The sequence below is a fragment of the Dermacentor variabilis genome, chromosome 3, assembly GCF_050947875.1.
Source record: "Dermacentor variabilis isolate Ectoservices chromosome 3, ASM5094787v1, whole genome shotgun sequence".
NCBI classification, from domain to species: Eukaryota; Metazoa; Arthropoda; class Arachnida; order Ixodida; family Ixodidae; genus Dermacentor; species Dermacentor variabilis.
Window position 1 is genome coordinate 124,501,250 of NC_134570.1, and position 27,227 is coordinate 124,528,476.

General features: G+C 47.7%; 1 long non-coding RNA gene across 1 annotated transcript; it reads right to left on the minus strand.

The window, feature by feature from the left end:
* Nucleotides 1-204: 204 nt before the first annotated feature.
* Nucleotides 205-16,354, minus strand: LOC142574152 (uncharacterized). Its single transcript, XR_012826439.1, has 2 exons — nucleotides 15,485-16,354; nucleotides 205-405 (listed from the first exon to the last, which is right to left on the minus strand). It is a non-coding gene; the product is annotated as an uncharacterized LOC142574152 (long non-coding RNA).
* Between the last annotated feature and the right edge of the window lie 10,873 nt (nucleotides 16,355-27,227).

Here is a 27,227-nt window from a genome sequence, read left to right on the forward strand (position 1 = left end):
AGTATGATTTCGGAAGCAGAGGTGTTCTAATACTGCACGGAAGAAGCTTCTTTTTCTCTACCATGTGTAATTTTTAGACAGATATCCCTCGGCGAAGACCGAGTTAGTTATATTACAAATGACTACTGTAATTAAAGTTGCAAAATTTTAATCGGGAAATATGTATTGAATTAAGAATGGAGATTAAGAATAATGTCAGAAGCGTTTCCGAATGCAGTCGATTTATTATGTCTATGGCAGGCTATATGCACATGGTATATACAATAGTTTGAATAATATCGATGTTGTTGATGGCATTAAAAAAAGACGTCTTAATAATGACTGCTTCCGCGTTTGCAAAACCTTCTCAGCTTCCGTGCCAGGAAAAGCAGGCCTGGAAATTTCTCGAACGTGCCGCTTCGGTACCTGCAAAAGAAACAAAACAAATCGGATGCGCCACAGTGTTGTACTGAACTGGCAATCTGAAGCTTATTCGCGGCAGTTAATGTCACACTATTTTCTCACAGCGTTTTTTTCTTCTTCTAAATAACTTCAGTGTGGAAGCGTGTTAGGCTTACGCTTTATTACGACTGCCCCGGCGACATACGACATGGCAAGGCACAGTTTAAAAATTGAAGGCTTATCAAGGTTAAGCCCAGTGGATGCGAAGCATCCACTGGGCTTAACTTTAGCGTATCCTTAGCGTTTGGAGGCATCTTGACCGCATACACGCCCGGCGCAAAGACGCTGGCGCGGTTGCGGGCACAGAGACTGACGCGACGGCGGGCGCGCGCCGCTTCATCCCTGGCGTGACGTCACATATCACGTGATGCAGCGATGGTGGCGCCGCCGCCGCGTCGCGCGCGACGGCGCGAACCGAAGCGTGGAGGCCTCCGCCGGGCGACGTCCGACGGCGCGATATGAGGCCCCATCTGCAGCCAGTGTGACGTCATCACGTGACGTCATGCCACGTGACCTACTTGAAGGTCACTTGAAGGTCAATGGTGGCCACCGCCGGGAGGCGACCGACGGCGCGATATGAGGCCCCACCTGCAGCCTGTTTGATTGTTGTGTTCATATAGGAGGTTGTGGCCAAGTACTGCACCAGGGTGGCCAATCCTGCTCTGGTGAGGGAGTGCGTTACCGGCTCTGGTCACCGGGATCAGGCCACACTCCAGGCCTGTGTGCAATTTTATGAATACGCGGATTTTTTTTTTAATCCGGTGGAAAATTGCCGGCACCGGGATTCGAACCACGGACCTCTTGCACGCGAGGCGGGTGTTCTACCTCTACGCCACCGCTGCATTAAGGGTTACGGACTGGATCCCAAGGGAAGGGAAGCGTAGCAGGGGGCGGCAGAAAGTTAGGTGGGCGGATGAGATTAAGAAGTTTGCAGGGACGGCATGGCCACAATTAGTACATGACCGGGGTTGTTGGAGAAGTATGGGAGAGGCCTTTGCCCTGCAGTGGGCGTAACCAGGCTGATGAGGATGATGCAGCCTGTGTGACGTCATCACGTGACGTCATGTGACCCCACTTCAGGGTCAATGGTGGCCACCGCCGGGCGTCGCGCGAAGGCCCGAAACCTACGTTAATATGCTTCGCATAAAAGACTTGATCCTCAGATCAAGAAAAAAAATCAAAGTGAATAGCTTTATTTGGCTTCCTCGTCCGCTTTCGTGGTTGTCCGCGACTTCCACCACCATTGCAGATGCGCCGATACGACGAGCACGCGTTCTCGCGCAACCCATGCGTTGCGGGACGCGTCCGTATTCGAACGCCAACTGCTACGACGCCTTGAGACTCAAGGGCTCTCGCGCATCAGAGTTAGGGCCTCTGAAGGCTTAGGAAATCTCTGGGGGAGAGCTCGGGAAATACCACCCTCCTCCCGCCAACCCTGCGGTGGCTGTAGGAGAGGAGGATGGCAATCGCTTTCCACGCCAGCACTCACGCCGCTGACGGCAGCACACGTACGACGACTCGGCCTAGTACGTATATCAACCTGTACCATGGCCACACGTGAGCTTGTTAGTGGCTCTGATCTCTACGGAATTACACCACGAAACAGAAAACGCGACCTAAATATCCTTACGGCAACAAACATACGCCTTCAAGCGCGTCATTGCGTTATTAGAGCGCAAGTTCATGTGCTTACATTACGAACGGTCGGTGGTTCCTGGAGAATTTTTTCAGCCGCTACGTTCGCTTTTTGAAGTCGCTACAGCGAGTACATGAGTTGTACACTGCTAATCACGTAGATTCGATTTTTTTCTTAGGCGTTCAATCTACAGCTACATATGACATTACTATCAGGCGGATATACAGGGTATTTCAGGAACACATTAAAAATCTTTAGGAGTTGCCTGTGGCAGATATCACAATTCTAGTTGATGAGCCGGTCTACTCGATGCGGTGGACAATACTTGCACAAAAAATTGATATGCAAAAGCGGCTAATTATTAATAATAAATAATTTAATTATGTGGTTTTTACGTGCCAAAACCACTTTCTGATTATGAGGCATGCCGTAGTGGAGGACTCCGGAAATTTGGACCGCCTGGGATTCTTTAACGTGCACCTAAAGCTAAGTACACGGGTGTTTTCGCAATTAGTCCACATAGAAATGCGGCCTCCATGGCTAATTAATAATAATTCATTAATTAAGTTTTTAACTAATTACTTCATAGCCCATATTGCAATTTACAAATTCTAGCAGTAGAGTTTGCAAGGAGGAGCCACTTGGAACGAAGTTTCAAGATGACACCAGTTTTAAGATATAAATTCTCGAACTTTGCGGAGAAATGCATTGGCGTTCCAGTTAATTCGTTAACAAACGTCGTTTCATGCACTGAAGCACACAAGTAACTTATATATGTAGGCACAATTTCATTACGAGGCCTCTGTTTTGGCGTTTCTATTATTTACCTAATTTTCTCTTTTCGCTTTTTTCTTGCGGGGGCCACAAGAAGTGGAAGGTTTGAATTAGTAGCATGTAGTGTGACTCACGTAACGCGCAGTAAATTATATATATATATATATATATATATATATATATATATATATATATATATATATATATATATATATATATATATATATATATATATAATTTCCTAAAGCAGTTCTGGTCGACTACAGCACTTGTATTTCGCACTATTTAATGTACACCTACATATACAGTGCAACATACGTTGTCATACGAGAGCTGGAATATACGTTTTTTTTTTCTATATTATTCTTCCGGGACGCTTCATTGTGCCTTTCAATACGGTCATATGCGGACTTTACTGAATTTTGCTACTTGACTGCTTGCAGTAAATACCGAACAATTAATGTTGCTATATGCAGGAATTTCACAGCAACTACCATTGAAAGCTTCAAAATTCATTCTCTACAGGACTAAAAACCATCGAGGACGTAAAAAGACGGTTTTCAAAATACAATACCAACACGCACCACGCGTTCATAAATCTGAATCCCCGTCATAACGTGTTTTCATTTCAGAATTGTTGTTGAGCGCTGCTTGCACCTTTGCTTTCGTTCCTGTCATAAGCGTATGTATGTAGCAACGGCGCACCGGACTCTGCACTCTGCATATTAGTGAACAGTGATATGATATGGTCCAGCGATATGCATATTTCAGACCGTGCTGCAATAGCTGGTGTTAAGTACTTCTCAAACACAGGCCTTGCTCAAACAGCCATCGAACGCCACGTCGCGGCAACGCTAGATATAGCCAACTGATGAAAATGCGTTATAATACGAAAAAATGAAAACCATCTCTTTAATGATGACATAACTGCACAGCATACCGGCGCTTCGATCACGCATTGTAATCTTGAACTTGCACAGAAAGTCACGTATAAAGGACTACCACGACGGCTTACCGGGATCCCTCGATGCCTTATTTTGCATTGTACTAAAAGAAACTGCCGTAAACATCAGTTATTGACCCCTTTAATATTGTCGGGTAGTAGTGACGGCGAATAATACAGCTGTGAAACTGTGAATGACGAAACGGACACATTATTGGGTGAACTTGCGCCCATAAAAGCAAGTTACACTCAAAGCACAGCAACAGCGGCGAACACGGTCGGCGATCGTCGAAATCTGATATGCCCATGATATGCCGGTCAAGCGCGTCGGCTTTTAAACAGGGTCCTTCGAAGGCTCCACAGTAATCGCTGGTGACCGCGCGTCCTCCAGAAAGTTGTATAGAATTCGCGTCGCACACGTAATCACATTACACAAGCCTCGGTGACAATAGAGAGCAGACCGAACCATCGATAACATTCGCGAAACTTCCGATACACGCGGGCGCGTCCCGCGCTGAGCGATAGCATTTGTTACACGCTATAAAGCGGTCACCCGAAAAAGATAAACACGTAGATATGTCAATGTCCCCCTCTCAAAAAGCTAAAGATCATAACAGGAGGGCGAAAGAAACAAAGGCCTCTTATTAAACAGCAACAAAACAACAAAGAAACAAAATCCAAATTAGTACACTCCAAAAAAAAGAACGTCAAAAGTTGAGCTATGAAAAGTCTCAAAGTTCGTTGGCGCTGGTAGAACGGTTTAAGTCGCACAACGTGGACTATTTCAGGCCGTGAGCGGCGCCGCTGTAAAAGCGAAATACCGTCTGGCACGACCTTATAGTCGCGTGTTCCAATGCGTCGGGTGATCTTGTAAGGTCCGAAATAGCTGCCTAAAAGCTCCTCGCAAAGTCCTCGTCAGCGTATAGGGGTCGAAACCCAAACACGGTCGCCGGGCTGGCACTCGACGTAGCGTCGTAGAAGGCTCTAGTGTCAGCAGTCTGTCCTCTGCTGATACTTGATCCGCAGGCGGTCGAGCTGTCGGGCTTCTTCGGCGCGCTGGAGATAGGTGGCGACATCTAAAGATTGTGTTCGTCGGTGACATGCGGTAGCATGGCGTCAAGAGTCGTCGTCGAGTTCCTGCTGTAAACCAGCTTGAACGGCATGATCTGATTCGTTTCTTGCACCTACGTGTTGTAAGCGAACGTTAGGTACGGAACGACGGCATCCCACGTCTTGTGCTCGACGTCCACGTACATTGCTAGCATGTCGGCGAGAGTCTTATTCAGGAGCTCCGTAAGACCATTCGTCCATGGGTAGTAGGCAGTTGTCCTCCTGTGGCTTGCCTGGCTGTATTGCAGAATGACTTTCGTGAGCTCCGCCGTAAAGGCCGTTCCGCTGCCGGTGTTTAGGACCTCTGCGGCGCCATGTCGCAGCAGGATGTTCTCAACGAAGAATTTCGACACTTCGTCTGCACTACCTTTCAGCAGAGCTTTCGTTTCAGCGAAGCGGGTGAGGTAGTCCTTCGTCACGACGATCCACTCATTTCCGGATGTTGTCGTCGGAAAGCGCCTCAACAAGTCCATGCCGATCTGCTGAAATAGTCGGCAAGGAGGCTTGATCGGCTGTAGTAATCCTTGTCGGTGGTGTCTTCGGTCGCTGACAGGCTCATCATGTCTTGACATAACGGATGACGTTGGCGGGAAGGCGCGGCCAATTATACTTTTCCTGTATCCTCGACAGCATGAGAGAATCCGAGGTGCCGAGCGGTCGGATTGCCATGTAGGGCGTGCAGTACTTCGGGACGCAGCGCTGAGGGAACAAGAAGGTAGTTGCTGCGGATTAGTCTCGTTTTACGAGTAGGTTGTTTCGAAGCGAGGACGAAGATAATCCTCGCTGAAATGCCCTAAGGACAACGTCGGTGTTCCCTTCCAATCACTCGACGAGGCTTTTAGCTCCGGGTCTGCTTGTTGCTGTTCAGCCAAATCTTCCGTGCTTATTATTCCAATGAAGGCGTCGTCATTCTCGTCGTCTTGCGGCCGTGCGTCAGTGGGGGCTCGTGATAGGCAGTAGGCATCACAGTGTTATTGTCCGGGCGTCCAGATTACAGTGATGTCATATCTTTGCAGCGAGGCTCCACCGCACCAGGCGTCCTGAACGGTCCTTTAAATTGGCTAGGCAACCCAACGCGTGGTGATCGCTGACGACTGTTTCACCTGCCATATAGGTAAGGGGGAAATATTGCTGGCGCCCAAACGATGGCGAGGCATTCCTTTTGGGTCGTAAAAGAATTGCCTTCCCCTTTTGACAGCAACCGGCTAGCGTAAGCTATCACCTGTTCACGTTCATCTTTCCTCTGGACAAGGACGGGACCGAGGCCCAGGCTACTGGCGTCAGTGTGTATTTAGGTATCAGCGCGCTTGTCGAAGTTTAAGTTCTTGAAATGAGTCGACTTGAGGCATTTCTCATGTGAACTCGGCATCACAATTCTATGCGTCAGCGGAACAGCGATGCGTGAAAACTCCTTGACGCCAAGGAATCTACGCACGGGACGTATTCCAGATTTGCTGAAGACGTGACCAAGGAACAAGAGCTCATCGTAAGCGAAGCGGCACTTTTCCTGCTACAGAGTGAGCCCTGATGACTTAATGGCTTCTAGTACTGTCCCAAGCCGGCTAAGGTGGTCATTGAAACTGCCGGCGAAGACGACGACGTCGTCCGAGTAAACAACATAGGTCTGCCTCTTCATTCTTGTTAACACCTTGTCCATGACGCGCTAGAACGTTGCTGGTGCCGAGCACAGTCCACATGACATAACCATGGACTTATAGATGCCATCTGGCGTGATGAAGGCGGTTTTTCGCAGTCTCTCTCGTAGACTGCTATTTGCCAGTAGCCAAACTTGAGGTTCATCAGCGAGGAGTATTTAGCATTGCAGAGCCGATCCAATGCGTCGTCTATCCGTGCGAGAGGGTATACGTCCTTCGTGATCTTCTTCAATCGACGATAATCGATGCAGAAACGTAGGATTCCGTACTTTTTCTTCACCAAGACTACAGGAGACGTCCACGGGCTTTTCGACGGCTGGACCATATCATCGCGCAGTATTTCGTCGAATTGTCGCCTAATAGCTTCACGTTCTCACGTCGAAACTCGGTAAAGGCTCTGGCGGGATGGTCGAATATTATGCGATGCTTTGCAACTGGTGTTTCTCGAATACTCGATGACGTCGAAAAGCAGCCTTTGTTTCGTCGGAAAAGGAGGAGATTTGGATTTATGTCGAAATATGACTCGAGAACTATCATCGTCGGGGTAGATACGGCAGAATCTGAGAGGACAAACCCACTGCTGATATCCACAATTTCCTTGATGTATGCGATCATCGCGCCTTTGTTTATGTGCTTGAACTGCTGGCTGAAGTTCGTCAGCATCACATTCGCTTTCCTTCCGTGCAGCCAAACGATCCCTCTTGCGACGCAAATTTCATGGTCGAGCAGTAGACGTTGGTCGCCCTCGATGACGCCTTCTACGTCTGCGGGTGCGTCACTGCCCACAGAAGTGACAACGCTGGAGCGAGGCCGGATGCTGACTTGGTCCTCAAGTACACTCAAGGCACGCTGACTGCAAGGGCTCTCCATCGGCATCGCTTGGTCTGAGGACAGCGTTATCGAATTCGACCTCAGATCGATGACGGCACCGTGTTGGTCCAGGATGTCCATGCCGAGAATCACGTTTCGCGAGCACTGTTGAAGGACGAGAGTTGCAGGGAAGGTCCGGGCATTTACTACAATTCTTGCGCTGCAGATTCCCGTCGGCGTTATGAGGTGTCCTCCAGCTGTCCGAATTTGAGGCCCGTCCCATGCAGTCATGGCTTTCTTCAGCTTGGCGGCGAACAATCCACTGATGACGGAGTAGTCGGCTCCTGTTTCCACAAAGGGGGTGACTGCGTGACCGCAGAGAAGCACGTCGAGGTTGGTGGTCCTTTGCGTTGCGTTGCAGTGAAGTCTTGGCGTCGGATCACCGCTGCATCGCGTTAAAGTGTGGCTGGTATACGTCGCGTCGTCAGATCGGTTTATTCTTTGCTTCCAGGCTTCGTCGGGATGGCGGCGTGTCGTTATGTCGTCGAGATAGTCTCTACGGCGTCTTCGTCGGCGACGGAGGATTTCCGTCAGTTCGAGGAAAAGCAACCGCACCTCCATCAGTTGTTGCTTTTAGTCTTCCGGATAAGGGATGATGGACCTGCCCCGGGCTGGGCCAGGGTATGGACGAAGCTGCGGCGACAGGCAGCGGTCTGGTGACGGCGAACGGGAAGGTCGTCGAGGCGCCACTGAGTAGTGGCGATGTAGTCGGCGATATCACGAGGGCGTTCACTTTCCTGAGGGCGCGGTGCGTTGACGGAGAACACTCAAAGTCCCATCTGCCGGTAAGGACATCGGCGGTAGATGTGGCCGTCTTCTCCGCTGTGATAGCAAGGCGTACGGTGGTCGGGGGCTCGTCAAACGTCAGTATTTCTTGGAATGCTGCGCGGGGCGATAGGTTGGCGTGATGGCGGTAGTGGTGGTGGACGACGGAATCGTGGCGTCACTGTGACTTGGCGCAGGCGCGAAGGGGGAACGTGGCAGCAGGCTACGGTAGCGTACGTCAGCGCTTTCGCGGAGGCTGCGGCGATTGAGGTACTACGAGCGATTGTTGGAGCTCCTCGCGTACGATGTCGGCAAGCGAAGCCACTAGAGGCTGCGAGGAAGAGAACAGGTTCTGAAGCTCCTCCCGCACAACCGTTCTAATAGACTCGCGCAGGTCGTTGGTGGCCAGTAATTGAACTCTGACGAAATTAGTTGAGTTCGTGCGGCGGTTTAATTGCTGGTCCCGCATTTCTAGTGTCTTCTCGATGCTGATGGCTTCGCGGAGAAACTCGTCGACGTTCTTTGGTAGGCTTCGTATCATTCCGGCGAAAAGTTCCTCTTTCCCACCATGCGTGAGTAGGCGGTATTTCTTCTCCTCGGACATTTCCGGGTCAGCGTGCCGGAATAGACGGGCCATCGCTCTGCTCCGTGAAGATCGTGATGGTCTCAATGGGCAGCTGCGTTCAGGTTCCTAGTAGAGCTTGCGCTCGCTCTTTTCGCGGGACTCTTGCAAATGCCTGCAGGAACCCGCTTCGCAACCGGTCTCATGTCGTTAAAGTGGCTTCTCGATTATCGAAACATGTCCTGGTGGCGTCTTCCAATGCGAAAAAGACATGTCATAGCTTGTCATCGCTGTTCCAGCTGTTAAATGTAACCACCCTCTCATATGTCTCCAGCCACCTTTCCAAGTCCTCAAATGTTGAACCATGGAACGTAGGTGGCTCCCTGGACTGCTGCAGCACCATTGGTGTTGGCCACACTGGGGCTATCATTGTAACTGGTGTCGTGGCCGTGCACTGCCCGATCTTCTCAGGCAGAGGTCCGTGCTTCGGGCGTAGTCCTTGCAGCCTGCGGCTCATGGCTGGCTGGCTTTGGATAGCTGGCATGGATAGCTGGCTCATGGCTTTGCGGCGGCGTCCGGTACATGAACGCACTAGCACCTCCACCAGATGTCGCATAGTAGTGACGGCGAATATTACAGTTGTAAAACTGTAAATGACGAAATTGACTTTTATTGGGCGAACTTGTGCACACAAAGGCAAGTTGCACTCAAAGCACAGCAATAGTGGCGAACACGGTCGGCGGTCGTCGAAATCTGATATGCCGGTCAAGCGCGTCGGCTTTTATACATCAGTCATTAAAGGTTCCACAGTAATCAATGGTGCCCGCGCGTCTTCCAAAGCATTCTACACAATTCACGTCGCACATGCAATCACATTATGCAAGATTCAGTAACAGACAGAAGAAAAAGCCATCGATAACATTCGAGAAACTTCCGATACACGCGGGCGTGTCCCGCGCTGAGCGATAACATTTGTTAGACGGTGAAAAGCGGTGATCCGAATAAGATAAACAAGTACACGTTTGAATATGATGAGGTGCTGCGTTTTCCCGCTGATGTGCGACAATGTATATTCCATAAAGCATTGTGCACTGTGGAACATCGTACAGTTAAGCCGTTTCTCTGGCAAGGTAGGCATCGTGGATGAAATATTTTGTTCTCTTTGAGATATCACAGCGTACACACACTTTACAGGAATCTGATATTCCGGTTATACTGACATGCCATGCAATGTTTTCCTCATCATGTGTTTTTTTTTTCTTTCAGTGGGTCTTCCAATTTGCGTGAGTACGAGGGTCATCATGGCACTGTGCTTCAGTTTCAGTTTATTGATGCGCTTGAAATGTTTTACAGAAAAAGTAACTCTAGGAGGTCACATAGTCATAGACTGGGGAGGGACCTCCAACAATAAATACATAGAAAAAGTACACTTAATACGGTTAGCAACAGCAGTAGAAATCCTAGGAACAGAAAGTATTAACAAAGTCGAGTCGTAGTATTAACAATGAAGTATAAACACAAAAAGCAGATCCTAGGAGTATTATTCCACATACAGAAGCGTAAAAAATAATAAAAAAATAGTTTTTACATATACCTCTCTCTCCCTCTCTCTACCTTATTATAAGATCTTGTCCTGAAGTGATTGAACAATGACTGGTTGATGAGCGGAATTGGCTGCACAGTGGCAGTGGCAGCTGATGAAGCATCCCTCCTGGGAGCAGTCGCGACGAGGCCGTCACGGGTCTCGTTCTCGCCCTGTATTCCTGGCGATAACGACGACTTGCCGCAAGTGATGTTTTGGTTCCTTCGGCCGGGCTAGCCCGACGTTCTCGTTGCCAGCGGCATGTATTTAGCGCTGCCGTTAGGTGAATAATGTTTCTGGTATTTCCATTCTTACTCAATTCGGCGAAAGTGTGTACGCATGGACAGCAACGCGGTTGTCAAGTATAGGAGAAGCTCCTCAACAGCTTTCATTAAAAAAAACTGATATTGCGAAGAATGTGGTCCACAAACACACATATGCCAAGTCTCTAACTGATACGGTTACACGTCGAAATCTGACGCCCTTATCATTGGGCTTGATTAATGATTTAGTTACTAAACCTAGTCCTTGCTAGATCGATTAAGGATGCTTGGTATAAAAATGAAATCGTGGTCTGCACTCGCGCCATTGAATACCATCGACTGCCCTTTACACTTTTAAGCAAAATTACGCCCTTTTGCCACACAATAATCGTCATCTGCCTTGTCCGCATTTCCTTTCTTAAACGTGGTGAGCCCGGTACTTACACGTCACGAACGGCATGCTCGTTATCAGCATGACAGAGCATTCTCGACAGGAAAGTAGCGAGTGCAGCGTTTTCAAGGAAGGAACGCAAACAAGACAGATGACGACTATTTTGTCGCACATATACGCCCCAAAGGGTGTACATGCCCAGAAAAAAGTAATATTTCGCAGTATGAACTCCATATACGACATAAGGTAAGCGCCCTTTCTTTGCAAAAGAATAGCTTGGACCTTGGTTAAACTCCATCAACAACAACAACAAAAATTGGCTCCGAAGGCTCTACGAAATTTTGTCATCGATAGTTCATTGATAAATTCTCTGTGAGCAGGAGTAAATGTGTGTTTATTTTAGCCTGCGTTCCTAGGACCTGTCTATGGTTGTGTTGTCTTTATAGTCTTTCACGTTTAGAGCGAAGCTTTCTATGCCTAGGATCTGGTGGATCGCGGCCGCGCGTAGACCAACAATTTTTCATACATGGGCGAATCGCGAAGATAGTGCAATACCGGGCCGACCCGCGGCGGAGGGGAAACAGGCGTTAAGCATTCCCCATAACGCGTGCTTAACCAACGACCCGCGGTGGTTAAGCACGCGTTAAACATACGTGGGCCCATCCCGAAGATTGAGCAGTGCCGAGCCGAGCCGCGGCAGAGGTGTAGTTTCCAGGTATCACATATTCAAGTTATTGCTTGAAACGCATTGCACACGTTAAAACATGTGTTGTTCAGGTTTCCATAAAAGGGGCCTAAAGCCATTTTAATGAAATTGCGGGACAAAGGACCAGGTAGACCCGTAGGAAGCACGAGATAGCAGAGAGGGACCCGTTGTTGTATGCCACAGAGAAGTGATTACTTATTGAATGAAAAAAGAGGGCGGGGTTCTGAAAAGGACAGAGGTTCTGATCCCACGCAAATTACCTGATGTTCAGCTCGGCACATTAAGAGTGGCCCCCACGGTGCTCTACATTAATCGGGCTTGATCGCCCTCCGCTCGGCGCTAAATTCCCAAACGTTTCAAGGAAAAGATAGTGGTGCATAATGGGTGAGGCATGATGCCCTTTTCGAACATGCAAGGGACTCTCGTTGTTGATTAGCTGACACAAACAGTGTAACAGTGCAGTGTAACAAAGGTAGACCTTTGTTACACTGCACTTCTTGTGTAGACCCGCCACAGTGGCTTAGCGGCTGTGATATTCCGTTGCTAAGCACGAGGTCGCGGGACCAAATGTCGGCCGCGGTGGCCGTATTTTCAAGGGGGCGAAATGCAAATACGCCCTGGTACTGCGCATGAGGTGATGGCTAAAGAACCCCAGGTGGTCAAAATTAATAAGGAGTATGGCAAGTAAAACCCAGTTTAAATATTTCGCATTCTTTATAATGAAGAAGAGCGCATGGCAATCTGACGAATAGAAACACGAAGGTTAGAAACCTGTGCATTCGCTTTTAATTGGCTCGCCCGAGATAGTTTCGACTTTGACTTCCGGATTATTTTTAATTTGGTAGGCGGTTCAAATCACACGATTTACATAGCTGCTGCATTCATTAGAATATAAGCCACCCTCGATTCTACACCAACCACAGGAATTTGAGAGGCCGGAAAATAAACGAACGTTCCTCAAACGCAAGCTGAATTGAAAAAGAAAATTACACTCGAAGGCAAAGAAGAAAAAGGAAAATGCAACACCCTCGAGATGCAGAACTATCGGAATGCTCTCATTATCAGAAATACCTGTCCTAATTTCGGCCTTCATTAAAACTTCTTTCTGGGCGAGTTGGTGCATACTTGACATAAAAATTGTAGCAGCGCAAACACATGCAACCACAAAGTAACAAGCACGAGACACAAGCGCTGAAAGCGCGTTTGTGTCTCGTGCTTGTTACTTGGTGGTTGCATGTGTTTGCGCTGTTACAATTTTTATGTCTAATTTCGGCCGATGTCTCCTTCACAGTGCTCACTACCTTATTTTTTTTCCCTCTTCTTCTTTCTCCTTTTATTCCCTTTACCCCTTTCCCCAGCACAGGGTAGCCAGCCGGTACTTACACTGGCTAACCTCCCTGTCTTTCCTCTCCTTTGTCTCCTCCTCCTCCTTATTGAGCGAATTATATTTGTACAAGGCACGTCGACGTAGACAGAACTTGCTCTGGGCAACGTCTTCGAATCTAAGGCAACCCCCGACTCCAAATCATCACGTTTTAAAGGAAACTAGCGGCCTACATTCGAATACGTACGGTAATAATGACCGTCTATACGAAGCTGCGCATCGTCGCAGGTTTCTTTTAGTTCGGTCATCGCTTCCGTGTGCCAGGCCGATTCCCATTCAACAATAGCCAATCCCTTTTTGTTACTGTTTTCTTGTACTTTGCTTGCTTATTTGTCTGATTCTCTAGAACAAGACGTAAAAGCTTTTTCAGCGGTCTTCTCGCATGTCTGATCTTTCATAACCACTTGTCACAGTGCACAAAACTAGGCATAAAGCTCGCCATTACGATTTATCTTAAGGATTAACCGAGCTGATATTGGCTCCATGTTCAAACTATTGCTAATACGCGTGTATTTAAAAAGTTTCGTAACATGTTCCCATATATTACGCGTGCTATATTTCACGTCTCAGTGAGAAGATCTTGTAGTCGTTTTGACTGTTCAAAGACTGATAACAGAAGATATGACACTCTATATCTTAAGTCTACAGCTAATTTGATTTCACTGTTGACCGCAGATAGTCCTTAGAAAAGCGTCCTGTCAAAATTTTCCATCTTGAGAAGCGCAGATGAAGCAGATAGGTAACTTCCTAAGCTCGGGATCGAACAAACTTAGACCCACAGAAACTGTGTCCTCCTGAAGCCTCAGTTGTCGCCTAACCTAAGCCTAGGACTGTATTTCTTTACAGGTCGATTTATGTTATGTAGGAACACTGTGCAAAATTAAAAAGAAAGACCTTTAGTTTTGATTAAACAATTACGACCTATAAATGTAATTAATGACGCCGTACCCGCCATCGGCTTTGCCATAAATCCATCATCACCGCCTTATCTTATGTCAGCTTGAAAAGTTGACTTGGTCCATCATAGCTATACTCACTTTTTCTAAGCAAGATATGAATTTAATTCGGAGGTTTTGCGGGCCAAAACCATAATTTTATTAGGGGGCATGGCGTAGTCAGGGCCTCCGGATAATTTTGACGACCAGGGTATCTCTAAACCAATGCACGGGACAGGGCCGTTCTTGCATTTCGCCCCCATCGAATTGCGGCCACCGCAGCCGGAATTTGATCCCGCGGTTTCGTGCTTAGCATCGCAGTACCATAGCCGCTAAGCCCCCGCGGCGGGTCTAAGCAAGAACTTTGGTGTAACAAAGGTAGCGCTCCTGCATGCTAATCGACAACGAGATCCCGTTGCTTGTTCAGAAAATGGAAGCAGGGCTCACCCATTGTTCACCACTCTTCTTTCCCGGGAAACCCTTGTGCATTAAGCGTGGAGCGGAAGGCCATCAAGGCCGATCAATGTAGAGCACTGTGGGGGCGACTCTTAAAGTGCCGAACTCAACATCAGGTAATTTCTATGCGCACTCGCCGTGTCTGGCTAGGACACAATCTAGGCTTGCGTTGCTGCCGCGCGGTACGAAGTCGAAACATTTGCAATGCAAAGGCTGTCTCAGGGCATTTTATTGAATCGGAGCGCCGTATTACAATGCGCACATTTATATAATTTTGATAGTAATTGGTTGGAATGGCGGCGACCCCACTATTTTGTACGATTTTTTCGGTATAATGAGCGTGTTCTTTTTCCAGCAATATGAAAGGGAACAACCAAATTACCTTCATGTGGCTGCAGTGACTAAACATACTCGCCGGCCGGAAAAATGTTCAATGAGACCAAACATTCGGTGGGAAACTTGCTACTTAGTCAAACGATATACCCAAATGTTCACATCACGATCTGTCCCTGTCGAAAACGAATTCAGTGTTCCGTCTCATAATGATCACACTCCTGTTTTGAGCTGCTGCTATAAGGGACACATCCAAGAATTCATCTTGCTTAACCTAGAAATTATAAACGGCACTCCACCTCAAGGAAACTCAAGACAACCCGGTCACCTTTATTTCTGGCCACTGAGGGATGGCTTGTGCAAAAAAAAATCAATAGAAGGTATGATGAAATTTAAATAACTAGTGTAGTAATGCATTAATTCTTCGTTGTATTGCGGTGCTCCTTAGAACGGCAATTCCTCAACAGAATGTAAGAGACGTGGTACCCCGTTTGCGCTGTTTTTCGCACCTAAATAAGCATTTCGAGGTATCAAACAGTGCTTATCAAATATAATACGTTAGGCTTTGTTGGATTAAGACCACGGCATACTATCGGATCACGAGGAGCGCTAAAGAACAGTTACATTTACCATGGCCGTTACACGTCACATAAGCAAATAACATTTGGCTTAGCTTACTCTTTTGCTCGGTCTGGCAGAGTGAACTTGAACGCCGCTGCCCTCTTCCGCGCGGCCATTTGAGACCGCTTCTTTCTCGCGCGGTGACGTGAACTCCTGCTGTCAGACTTCACAGCTTTTCCTTTGTCGCGTTTCGCTGTCGACGTAGAGGAGCGAGTCTTCCTCGAGACCGTCTTCAAAAACAGGAATCGACGTAGGTCGGTGCCGCGGCTCCTGCATTGCATTTCCTTGAACTTCCGCTTCGTCACTTTTGCCAATTTTGAGTAGCTAGGCGGCCCGGAAGGGCGCACCGAGAAGACTCGCCGTATTCTGGCACCGAAGGCAAAGATCCTGCGGATGACCCCACACACGCACGTCAGCGGCATGGCAGCTGTCACTGGGACTTCGCGGTCGTTACCCCCGCTTCACAGCTGCATCTTCTCATCTTCGCTTCTCGGCAGGAAGGAAGAAAGTCACAGTAGAAGCAACGCTGAATGGAATTCGGCGCTACCGTAGGATTAAGTGGAGGGGTCACTGACATGGACAGGGCTAAGCTAGCCAGTGCTCTCCGTAACCGCGCAGAAAATAAGCCGGCCTCGCCCTCTTCAGCCGCCGCCCTTCCCCGCGCCCCACCCTCTCCCGGCTTTCAAACCAAAGCCTTCAATATGGGCGATGCGTCTTAAGCTTCCTCGCCTGCGCCGTCAGCACCCAACTACAGAGGGTGGCTCGTTTGCCTGCCGATGCGTTTATCCTGTGCGACCACTATCTACAGAGAAAGACAACACAGAGAAAAATTAAAGAGAATGCTGCCAGGGCGCCTACTTCCGTCAGATGCTATCGATCTGCGATACCAGTTGCAACGACTGCGGTATACGTGTCCTACACAGTGTGGCGATAGACGCGTCTTTGTGTTTCGCGAAGAAGGACGCTGATAACGACCCCTCCTTCATGTTTGGAAACAAGAGCGCCGTGACGCCTGCGGCGCCCAGCTGATCGCGACGAAATGCGGCTCTGCTCTTGTAAAATGGCGGTCCGATATAGCGAGTGAATACGAAAAGAAGTCCGGCGCGTATTTTCCCTCTGTTCACACTTGCGGCAGCCGTACGTGGCTCCCGTCTATATGTCATCGCACTAATCGGTTCGCTCACAACTTGTGCTCGTGGAAAATTTGGTAGGCGTTCTTTCGCAATCTAAGGAAGATACGAGCGGAGCGAACCTGTGGCACCGCGGCGGTCGTTGACGGCATTCCGGAAGCGCCTCTGTCACATTGCAGGCGTGCCTGCATGCGGCAGCTTAGGGTCGTTGTTAGCGCCGCCGAGTGCCAGGGGGAAAATTGGTTTTCCGTGAAAGGAACGTTGAAAAGAGAAAAAAAAGAACATTAGGTTAGTTTGGCTGATGAGGCTACCCGCCGTGGTTGCTCAGTGGCTATGGTGTTGGGCTGCTGAGCACGAGGTCGCGGGATCGAATCCCAGCCACGGCAGCCGCATTTCGATGGGGGCGAAATGCGAAAACACCCGTGTGCTTAGATTTAGGTGCACGTTAAAGAACCCCAGGTGGTCAAAATTTCCGCACTCCTCCACTACGGCGTGCCTCATAATCAGAAAGTGGTTTTGGCACGTAAAACCCCAAATATTATTATTATGGCTGATGAGGCTGGTGTTATGTCCAAACTGTGCTTTACGAAATTTTGTGGTAAAAGGTCAAAATAAAATGAAAATCACGCAAACTTGCAATTCTTCTAGATCTTGCTCTGAAACCTCTAGAGCTTGAAAGTACGTTAAGAAGGTAAATTATATATATACATATATATATATATATATATATATATATATATATATATATATATATATATATATATATATATAACGAGGGTCTTGAATCTGGCAACTTTGATGCCTCCAGTTTGCGTATGTGGGTTTATTGACAAGTTGCCTTCATCCAAAAAGATCACGTTCCCGTGACGCCTGCGGCAGAAAGGACGTCCCACATCCGCCGCCAAGTTCAGTGAGGCCAAGGCTAACGCTCCAAGGGTTCTGCTAGGAAACATAAATACCCAAGAAAGTGGATGGCGAGACGGCGTCGCGGTCGCTCAATCGATAGAGCATCGCATGCGAAGGTTGTGGGATCATTTCCCACCCCCGGCAAGTTTTTTAATCCACTGTCATTTCCATTAATTTATCGTTTGATTAGTTCATTTAGGCTCCTCGGTTAACCTCCTTTCTTCTCCTTTATTTATTTATATATATATATATGAATAGAAAGGGAACCTAGGGCCCCAGTTTTTCGTTAGGAACATCATAAAAAGCCATGATACAATGACACCAAGGAGAAATTGGGGAAATTGCTTGTCGTTCTTAATTGAATTAAACTAGCGATAAATCAATGGAAATGAAAGTAGATGAAAAAAGAACTGGCCGCAGGCGGGAAACGAAACCCCGTCTTTGCATTACGCGTGTGATGCTCTTATCAATGGAGCTACCATGGCGCCGTTTTCCCCATACACTTGCTGAGGTACATATGCTTATCCACTAGAACTAAACAGCGGAGCGTTAACCAGCGCCACCGCTCACGGCCTTGGCTTTCTGCCGCAGGCGTTGCGTCTAAGTCAACTTCTTCGGTGAAGGCAAATGGGCACACATGCTACCTGAAGGCATCAGGCACCTAGCTCCCCTGCGTGCTCGCTGCGCAAAACGAGTTTCCTTCTCGCAGCGGTCGCTGGCCAGCAGTGCCTCCTATTGCTCCGCACTTGGATATATCATTTTGGGAACTGTTGTTATATGTTGACCTTCCAGTGGGGTGTGATAGGGGGTAGGCTTTTCACCACGCCGCGGGCACTTGGCTGCGTATGTGGGGGAGTAAATTTTACTGAGAAGGTTTAAGCTCGAGAAGGTTCTTTCCCAGAGATGTCTCCAATCATTGGCCTCCACCCTCGCGAGTGATTTTTGTGTGGTGTGAGGATGGGGTGGAGGATATAGTATCGTGGTTGCCCTGAAGTGTGCCAATAAAGCCGAGTACTGAGTACTCGGTTTTAAAGCGAAGTTTTCTTTGTCATTTCCTTCGACTTTCCCACTGCTGCTGCAGTCCGGTACACCAGGTCGGGGGTGGTTCAAAACGTGTATGCGCGTAATGTATATATCGGTCATTCCAGCGACTATAGGCGGCGCGACGGCAGGTCAAAATGGGTGCCGAGACGGTGATAAGGCGATGTCCCAAGTGCGTGCATCTCGAGCAGCAAAGCACGTCAGACCCTCTAGTTTCGCTGCAAACCGTACTTTCTCTCTCGCAAAGAGACTTAAACGTGTGTAAATGAAGGCGAAGCTACGGTCAGTGCCGGTCACATCATATGATGCGGCATCAAGTCCAATAGAGACGATTTTTGCAAAGGAGAGCACAGAAGCGTCGCGGAAATGGGTGACGTTATGTTTATATATATATATATATACATATATATATATGTATATATATAGATATATATATATATATATATGTAAACATTTTTTTTACAATCCTCGATGACAGCGCATGCGCAAAAACGTTCCTGGAGGTTTGTCTCTGAACATATAATTAGTATGAAGTGAGCGTCTTTCCTGTCCACGTCACCCCTTTTCCGCAACGCTTCTGTGCTCTCCTTTGCAAAAATCGTCTCTATTGGACTTGATGCCGCAGCATATGATGTGACCGGCACTGAACGTAGCTTCGCCTTATTATATATATATATATATATATATATATATATATATATATATATATATATATATATATATATATAGATATATATATATATATATATATATATATATATAATTCGCCTACCAACGGGGCATGCATCACTACATCAGTAATGACAGCTGTCATAGCAAGAAGGGTACAAGTACGTGGCCTGCCTAAAGTCATTCCAAAAAAACATTCGGGGGGAGAGTGACAGAGCAGGTGGCGTAGAAACGTCAGCCAAGGGCGAAGAACGTAAATTCCTTACCCATAAGATACACTGACGGAGCACCAATACAAAGGTTAGCGCGAGCGTGAATCTGGCCTGCCTCGAGGATTTCCCTTTCGAGGCTGCTTTTCATCTCGGTTTTATCGAAAAGGGGCTTACAGCCACAATCCCTGCGGTGCGCAGGAAGGTGCGTGGAGTGGCACAGGGCCTTTAAAAATGAAGAATGTTCTCTTAGCCTGCCGCTTACACAGCGCCCCGTCTGCCCAATGTAAACAATCCCACAGCCGACCGGATCTTATATGCAACTTCAGTAACACAGGACGCGAACAGTTTCGTGTGTTTCTTTCCACGGGTCTTGTTTTGGTTGTGGCCGCTTTGCAAAGGCGCACAACCGAGAAAGCTTGAGAGGAGCTGTGAAGACAAGGTAAACACCGTGTTTCTTCCCGAATATTCTTAGGTTGTGTGAAATCGCTTTGGTCTCTGAAAATATACTTGGTTGCAAGTAAGCGTCTTTCCTTTCCACGTCTCATGTCAAAATCATGTCAAAATAACAAGCCCTACAGCTTACTATTCCATTAGCGAAACCGGAGTCAGCGTCAAATCGCTGTGTCTGCAGACGAGTGGAATCAAGGGCTCGCGGAAGTGCGTTAACGCCGCAGTACGTGAAGGTACAGGCTCTGTAAAGGTGAGTATGTCGTTACTAGCCTTCAAAATTCTCACGGGCATGAAGCCATATATTTGTGTTTTCGCAAACACTTAGTAAACGCAAGAGCACACCGGTAACAGATGTTAGTTGTTTTTCCAGCGCTCCTGTTTTCAACAACAACAACAAAAATACTGTGCAGTAAGAAGCAAACTTTAGTACATTTCGAAATCTAAACAAAAAGAACGGCTGTATAATTCAACAAGTTACAAATCTCGTAACGTGCAGGGGTGATCACGCTCACCTAGACCCTCGAGCAGCGTACAGCGGAGCAAATGAACTGAACTTTAGCATAGCTATTTGAATAAGGATAAAATACTTGTGCCTGAACGGGTTTCACGTTTTTCCACTTCCGTTTCGTGTTGTTCCTTCGTAACTCGGTACCTCCCTTAAAAATTTTCTTCCTTGCGCAGAGCTCGGCTCGATCGCTGTAGACAAGTGGGATCCCCTCTGTACGCAATTCAGTGTCATGCAAATATAGTACGAGCTTCATAACTGGTTGCAATGCCTGAGGTCGTTACGCCTGTCTTGAAGTACATTTTAAGGATACCGTAGCAGTGAACATTGCCTAGGGCACGGTTTGAGCGCTGCGGCACGCTGCACATGTGATTACTATTCCTTTTTTTCCTCATCGGTGCGTCCGTGCACACCGCCAGACCGAAATGCCGAAGTGCGTCGCAGATTTCTATCACCGGGTGACTACTTCGGAGGAGGGCCGCGTGGCGGCGCCTGCGTCGCTGGAATGACTGAATAGAGGTAAAGTCCCTCAATATCTTTAATGTAGAGAAAGGCTGTGATCCAGCCGACGACGCCAGCGATAGGCTGATCGGTGACATGTGACCTTGCTCCGCCCCTATGCCGCCATAAAAGTTCGTGCGCGCCGGGCGAAGTGCGCGCGTTTCGCCTGTTGTGCTATGCACATAGCTGCGATAATTTCGTTCCAGGAGGGCCGAAATGCCTTGTTGCTGTGCGGTTGGGTGCCGAAACCGGACAAAGGATGGCAAGAAGTTATTTGCATCCCGCGCGGCAACCAGAACCTAAGCAGAAGAAAAGTATGGCTGCAGAGAATTGGACGGAAAGACTGAACCATCGGTAACCGCACGACTATGCGAGGAAAGTAACGTAGAGCGATACGAAGGTGCGAGAGAAAGTATACGCGTGTGTGTGGAGAGCCGCGATAGTATTTCATTCGCGCGCATGAATGTTGACGGCCGAAGTTTGTGGAAATTATTGATTTTAGTGCATTATGGGAGCCCGCTGACTTAGCAAGTGCAGTATGACCTAGAATGCAAGTAAATAGTGGGGCAGAAGCGCATTAACTCGCTGACAAATGTCCGCATTGCCTTACGTGCATTAAAATGTCACAAATTGCAGCAGCGAATTCTACTTTTACACTTTCCTGTGTTTGTGCGCGCGTTGTTAACTGCGCTTTACAATATGACGAATAAGTCATTTCCAACTCTGCATATCCAAATCGTATTTCGTGCATTGCATATGTGAATAAATATATTCCTAAGTGCCTGCATTACTCTGCTTTTAAAAACAAATACTGCATAGCCACTGCTACTGGCCATCCAATAATAAAGTATAATACAATATATCAAAGTACATTACATACACCTGCGAGCTCATTCCTTCCAAGTTTCCCTTACACTCGAAGATGTTTCAGTAATCGGCGATGTCATTTTACTGATGTAAAACACACAACTGCAAATTAACATAAGAAAAACGCCAGAAGCGGTACACTGATCTTAAGCAAAACACAGAGCAGTAATAGCTAGGCCATCCGCGTCCGTTTCGTATAAGGGCCCTGTAATTCTTGCGGGGCTTTAGCGGTGCACGGAGGCGAAAAGGCATAAACACAACAATGCGCGTTATGATTCAAGTTTACGTGGCGACGTCTCACGGTTCATGAGAACAGTCATCCGCATTCACAAACAAACACACGCTACGATCGATGTTGGTGTGCGGCGAGATTAGATTGCGCTGGCACCCCGAACACGATCGATACCGCCGCTTCAGAACGTCACGACAGGTGCACTGGCTCGTAGCACTGAGCCACAAAACACAACAGTCGTCTTGTAATCGCTACACGACAGACACACTCAGCGGCAAGAAGACTGTTGGTGCTCTCGTTTCCACACACACTCACAGGATGTTGTTAGTTGCCGTGAGAGTCCCACGTTTCAGCAACGTTATGTCGAAAGTTTTTCGGTCCAAGCGACTGTCATCCTTCTTCTTTTACACCAATTATTCGTTCAATGTAGCAGCTATGTGTACGCAGCGCACTTACGAGCAAAGGAATTCACAGAGCGAACGGGATTAAGCGCAAGCAGTCACCAAGGCTCGCGCGGTGATTGAGCGCAAACGAACGAAAGGTAAGCTTGCGTAATCGAGGCGATCAAGCGCTCATTCCGCTCTCTTCAGCGTTTTTCCTTCAGCGATCATTTAAAATTAAAAGACTAGATTTAGCAGTTCGGGCCCTTCTTTCGTTTTTCACCACAGTCAGGCACCAGTAGGTTTTATTTGCGCGGTTGTGCAGATATTTTTGCACCTCACGAATGCCGCGGCGCCGCGGTTTAGCTTGAGCGCCATCTGCTACAGGAACTTCCTAGGTGGCGCGCGCGGCAGATGTCACTACCTTAAACAGAGGCGCTACTGATAGCCACCTAGCGGGCGCTTCCAACAGTACGTTCGGCAGTAGTAGCAGACAACAAACCTTTGCAGAAAGGATGGCCGAAGTTCGCGGCTGCGATTTCTTCTTGTTTTGGGTGCCAGACTGCTTCTTCTGCGGTGACAGCTGTAGGGAAGACGCTGGCCTCTGTAAGAGCGGGTATCAACACGATGTTACCAGTGTTTGGGACAACATGGTCCACATATGTGCCAGGTGCGTCCCGCAGACAAGCGCCACGAACCCCATTTACGTGAAGTGGAGCTCATGTTAACTGGCGAGTAAATTTTGTTGATTAATGCGATGTCTCGATCGTTTTTTTTTTTAATTCTACCCTTCCGCTAATGCTGCTTCTGTACCTCAATAATAAGCGGCCGTCTTTAACGCAGACTTATATCTCAAACAAATCTGCACGGTGCGATGTCTGCACACGCCGTTGTGATTTTTCTGCCGATGAATACATGTGGCATCACCTCATAAGTGCAGTGAAAGTCGCTCCAAGAAGAGTAATTGGGAATTTATTGGCGGAAACGTGTACACTAGTCAACGAAGTCACCAAACGCATGGGTTAGTAAGTGCGCGTGTTTGCGCTGTACCACCGATGCAATTCTGCTGCATACGCCGATGAACTGCCGTCCCCGCTGCAGTTTTCGCAATTTTGATTTCCCTAAGCGAGCTGCTTGGAAATGTGCTAAGCTAAAGCTTGACCAACTTTTCAGTACTTTTTTTAATGTTACTAGACAGATATGCCACATCATATATTTAAAGGCAGAGCAACGCCAGTCAAAGTAGATGGGCGCTGGCGGCAAGGCTGGGTGTCGTCCCCTGCGGCGTAAGCATAATGAGAAAAAACTCGCTTGAGTACAAAATTCACATGCAAGAAGGGACTATGTTATGAAATAAACAAATCACTCGACGTTATAAGTTTGCTAAGACAACATCGAGGTATGATGACTTCCCAAACGTGACGTGAACCGTTCAGCTAAAATGGTGCAGAAATACCATATGCAGGAACTATAGCCATACTTGCCCTGAAATACCTTTTTTAACGAATTTCCCAGGAAATCACAATATATAAGATGTCCTCGGGCGAAAAGAACAAAGCTGTTAAAGAATCAGTTGCCTCGTATCATTCCAATAAGACACCGCGTGATTTAGACCCTTTACAAACGAGACAAAGGGAAAATTTTCAACCTAAAAAAGAAGATCAACAGTTTTGCATGAAGCAACTAGCAACAGTTCAACGTACGCGATACCACGCATAATATAAATGCAAAAGCCTTTCAGTTATAGTGTGACATTAGTATACTTGTGTTACCGGAATGTGTGTTCCTATGATTTCACTATTTCTGTTATAATTTTTTTTTAATTCCCCTATGAAAAGCCGGCGCCAATGGGCCTTTGAATGGATGGATGGATGTTATGAGCGTCCCTTTTGGAACGGGGCGGTGAGTTGCGCCACCAAGCTCTTGCTATTATACTGCCTAATGTCCTACCTAGGTTAAACAATAAAAAACAGAAAAAAAAAAACACTATGAACTACCCCACCCAAATTTTCTGTTCCCCTATTTCGAACTGTGCTTTTGTACGTCTCTGTTTTTTGTACTTTCCCTACTTTTCTTCCACCAATCCTCTAATCGCCTCTTACTTTTTCACGATTGAAGGGCGCCCCTAGCGGCGGTCGCCGAAATCGCATCTGGTGGGTCGGTTGGTTGGGTGCTCTGCAGGTGTTACTGAGACTTTGATGCTGCTCTGAACGCTGAACGTACTATTTTAGTGTGCGTTTTTCCTTCCGTGTTGTGAACATTTTCTGTCCGTGAAGTTGACAATGTTTTTACCGGCGGACCTTATGCAATTTTTCGACACGGGCAAGCTGTGGACTAACGACCTAACTTCTGTGCCGCCGGTTAACGACAGTGTGATTGACTTGCACTTCGGCGCATCGAATCGGCAACTGCACAAAGGATGGGCATTCAAGGAAGAAAAGTACATTCGCCGCGTGGAATGTTGCGTTCATCAGCACTCGTCCGGGTGTGAGCTACAAATGCTGAGAAGCATCTGCCTTTGCTCGATGAAGCCCGGTCATTATAGACAGGTTGCAGCATTTCGTGATGACGGGCAAACTAAAGTAGCACAAGCATACTGTGACTGCGTTGCTGGGTTAGTACAAATTCCTTTGAATATTTAAAGCTGTGCTCGTGTTCTTTCTGCCGTTCACTTAGCCTTAGAACCTTCTGTCGAAACGGCAACATAACTGGCAGTGTCATATATTGTTCCCTCTTCTCCCAGCGTTTGGCGCGCTGTTTTTTTTTACTGCGCATTGTAAGCCGTGCATGCTTGAAGCATAGTGCAGGCCCGATTTTCAGACGTATTTGACGCTGTACGTTTAAGTGCTCGGTGCCCGAGACCAGTCAAGCGCATGGCTTACTTTGGTTGCAGTGTGATGTTGTTGCTTCCTACTTCCCTCATCAACTTCCTACTTCCCTCATCAACTCCCTACTTCCTCATCAAAGCTTCTTACTTCCCTCATCAACTTCCTACTTCCCTCATCAAAGCTTACGCCAACACAGCGGGCGTCACCTTCGTCGACGCAGCTGAGTACCAAGATGGACGGCGCTTTGCGGCGGTTACCACAGCAGGCGGCTTGCTCCGACATGCTGCCAGCATCATTACCAAAAATGCCGAGACGGCCGAGGAAGTGGCCATTGCCGTGGCCACTCTCGACCCATCCTGTCACACCATACTGAGCGATTCTCGCGCAGCAGTCAACAACTACATCAAAGGTCGTATTTCTCATCAATCACTCCGTATCTTACGACAAGCCCCGCATTCGTCTGAAAATCAAATCACCCTCGTCTGGATCCCAGCACACGCCGGCGTTGTCCACCCGCACCTCACCAACCTCAACGAGGTTACACACTCCGTAGCACGAGGACTAGTCAACCGTGCCGGAGACGGTGCAGGTGCACCCGCAGGACGCGACCGCCTTACAAGATACAACGACCTTGTAAAGTCATTTTACCTCGCAAGAAGAACCTTCCCCACCCTTCACCGCAAGTTAAACATGGCACAGGCAACCACCCTTCGCCTGCTACAGACGAATACATACCCCTCCCTCACACGCTATCACACTATATACCCCGACATCTACCCGAGCCAGACGTGCAATGTCTGTAAAACTGAATCGGCAACACTCCCCCACATGCTATGGGAGTGCAAACATCAATACCAATCCCGTGACCCTCTCGTTGAGATGGCACGCCGCCCTGCGCAGCTCCCATCTCGACGACCAACTCTGGGTGACCCAGCAGGCCTACGAAGCGGCGAAGAGGCAAGACCTCGACGTCCCATCGTGGGAGGCCTAGGCCCAGCCGACTGAACTGCTGGTGCTCATTAAAGTTCACTCTCTCTCTCTCTCTCTGGGCAGCTGCTGGGTACACAAATGCTTAACCATGCGTGAAGTATGCTATGGATGCCTGCCAATGAAATATATTTGCGTGCATTCCAAAATGAATATTTATGCATCTTCTTTCACTGCCTTGCTTTGCAGACTGAGCCAGAGATGCCAGCACATCGCTGCCCTCCTTTTTGCGACCCTCAGCATTCAAACGCCTTCATGCACTGATACCCCGTGTAGGTGGATGGCACCACCACAAAGCAAGATAAATACTCCACATTTCACTCGGCAGTTTGACGACTTTGTCTTATGACACCTGCTTTTATAGGGGGAAATTTAGGACATGGTAGCTGAAAACGTGCAACTAGGAAAGCCACATGGGAGAGAAACCAAAATGATACAAACCGAGCGCTGCATTCAAAACAAAACTGGTTGCTTGTTTTGTTTTGTCCAATCCAACCATCTTCACTAGGATTCCTTCTATGTGTTTGCCCAACATTCTGTTGCACTGTTATTAACGTTCAACTTATGAATATGCAGCACATCGTATTTCTACATTCAAAGGGCTCCCTCTGTTGAGTTTGTATGTGTTATTTGGCTCAGATAGTGTGCTTTCTATAACCTGCTAACCAGCCTTGGTCAGATTAGTGCCAAGTATTCAAATACATGATGCTATTGTTCTCTACAAGTGGCACTATTTTGAACTTGCAGCTCACATTCGTCTGCTGACAAAGCCTTTGAGTGAGCTGACGTTCAAGAAACACACTATCAACAAAACAGTGCCAGCGAAACGCAAGCGACAGCTGCCATCTAGCTATTCGTCAGCGAAACGTTTCGACCATGCAGACATTGCAAAGAAAACCGCTCAGGATGCACCGCACCTAATTTGGAATAGGTATTCTACAAGCAAGCCAGCAACACGCCACAATGTTAGTGCAATTTCCTACGTTGAGGACTTGCATTAAGAGAAATGCTTGGCAGCAACAAAAAATACTTTGAACAGATTGTCCCATTGACAGCAGGTAAGCGAGAAGACCTATGCAGAAAAAGTTGGAG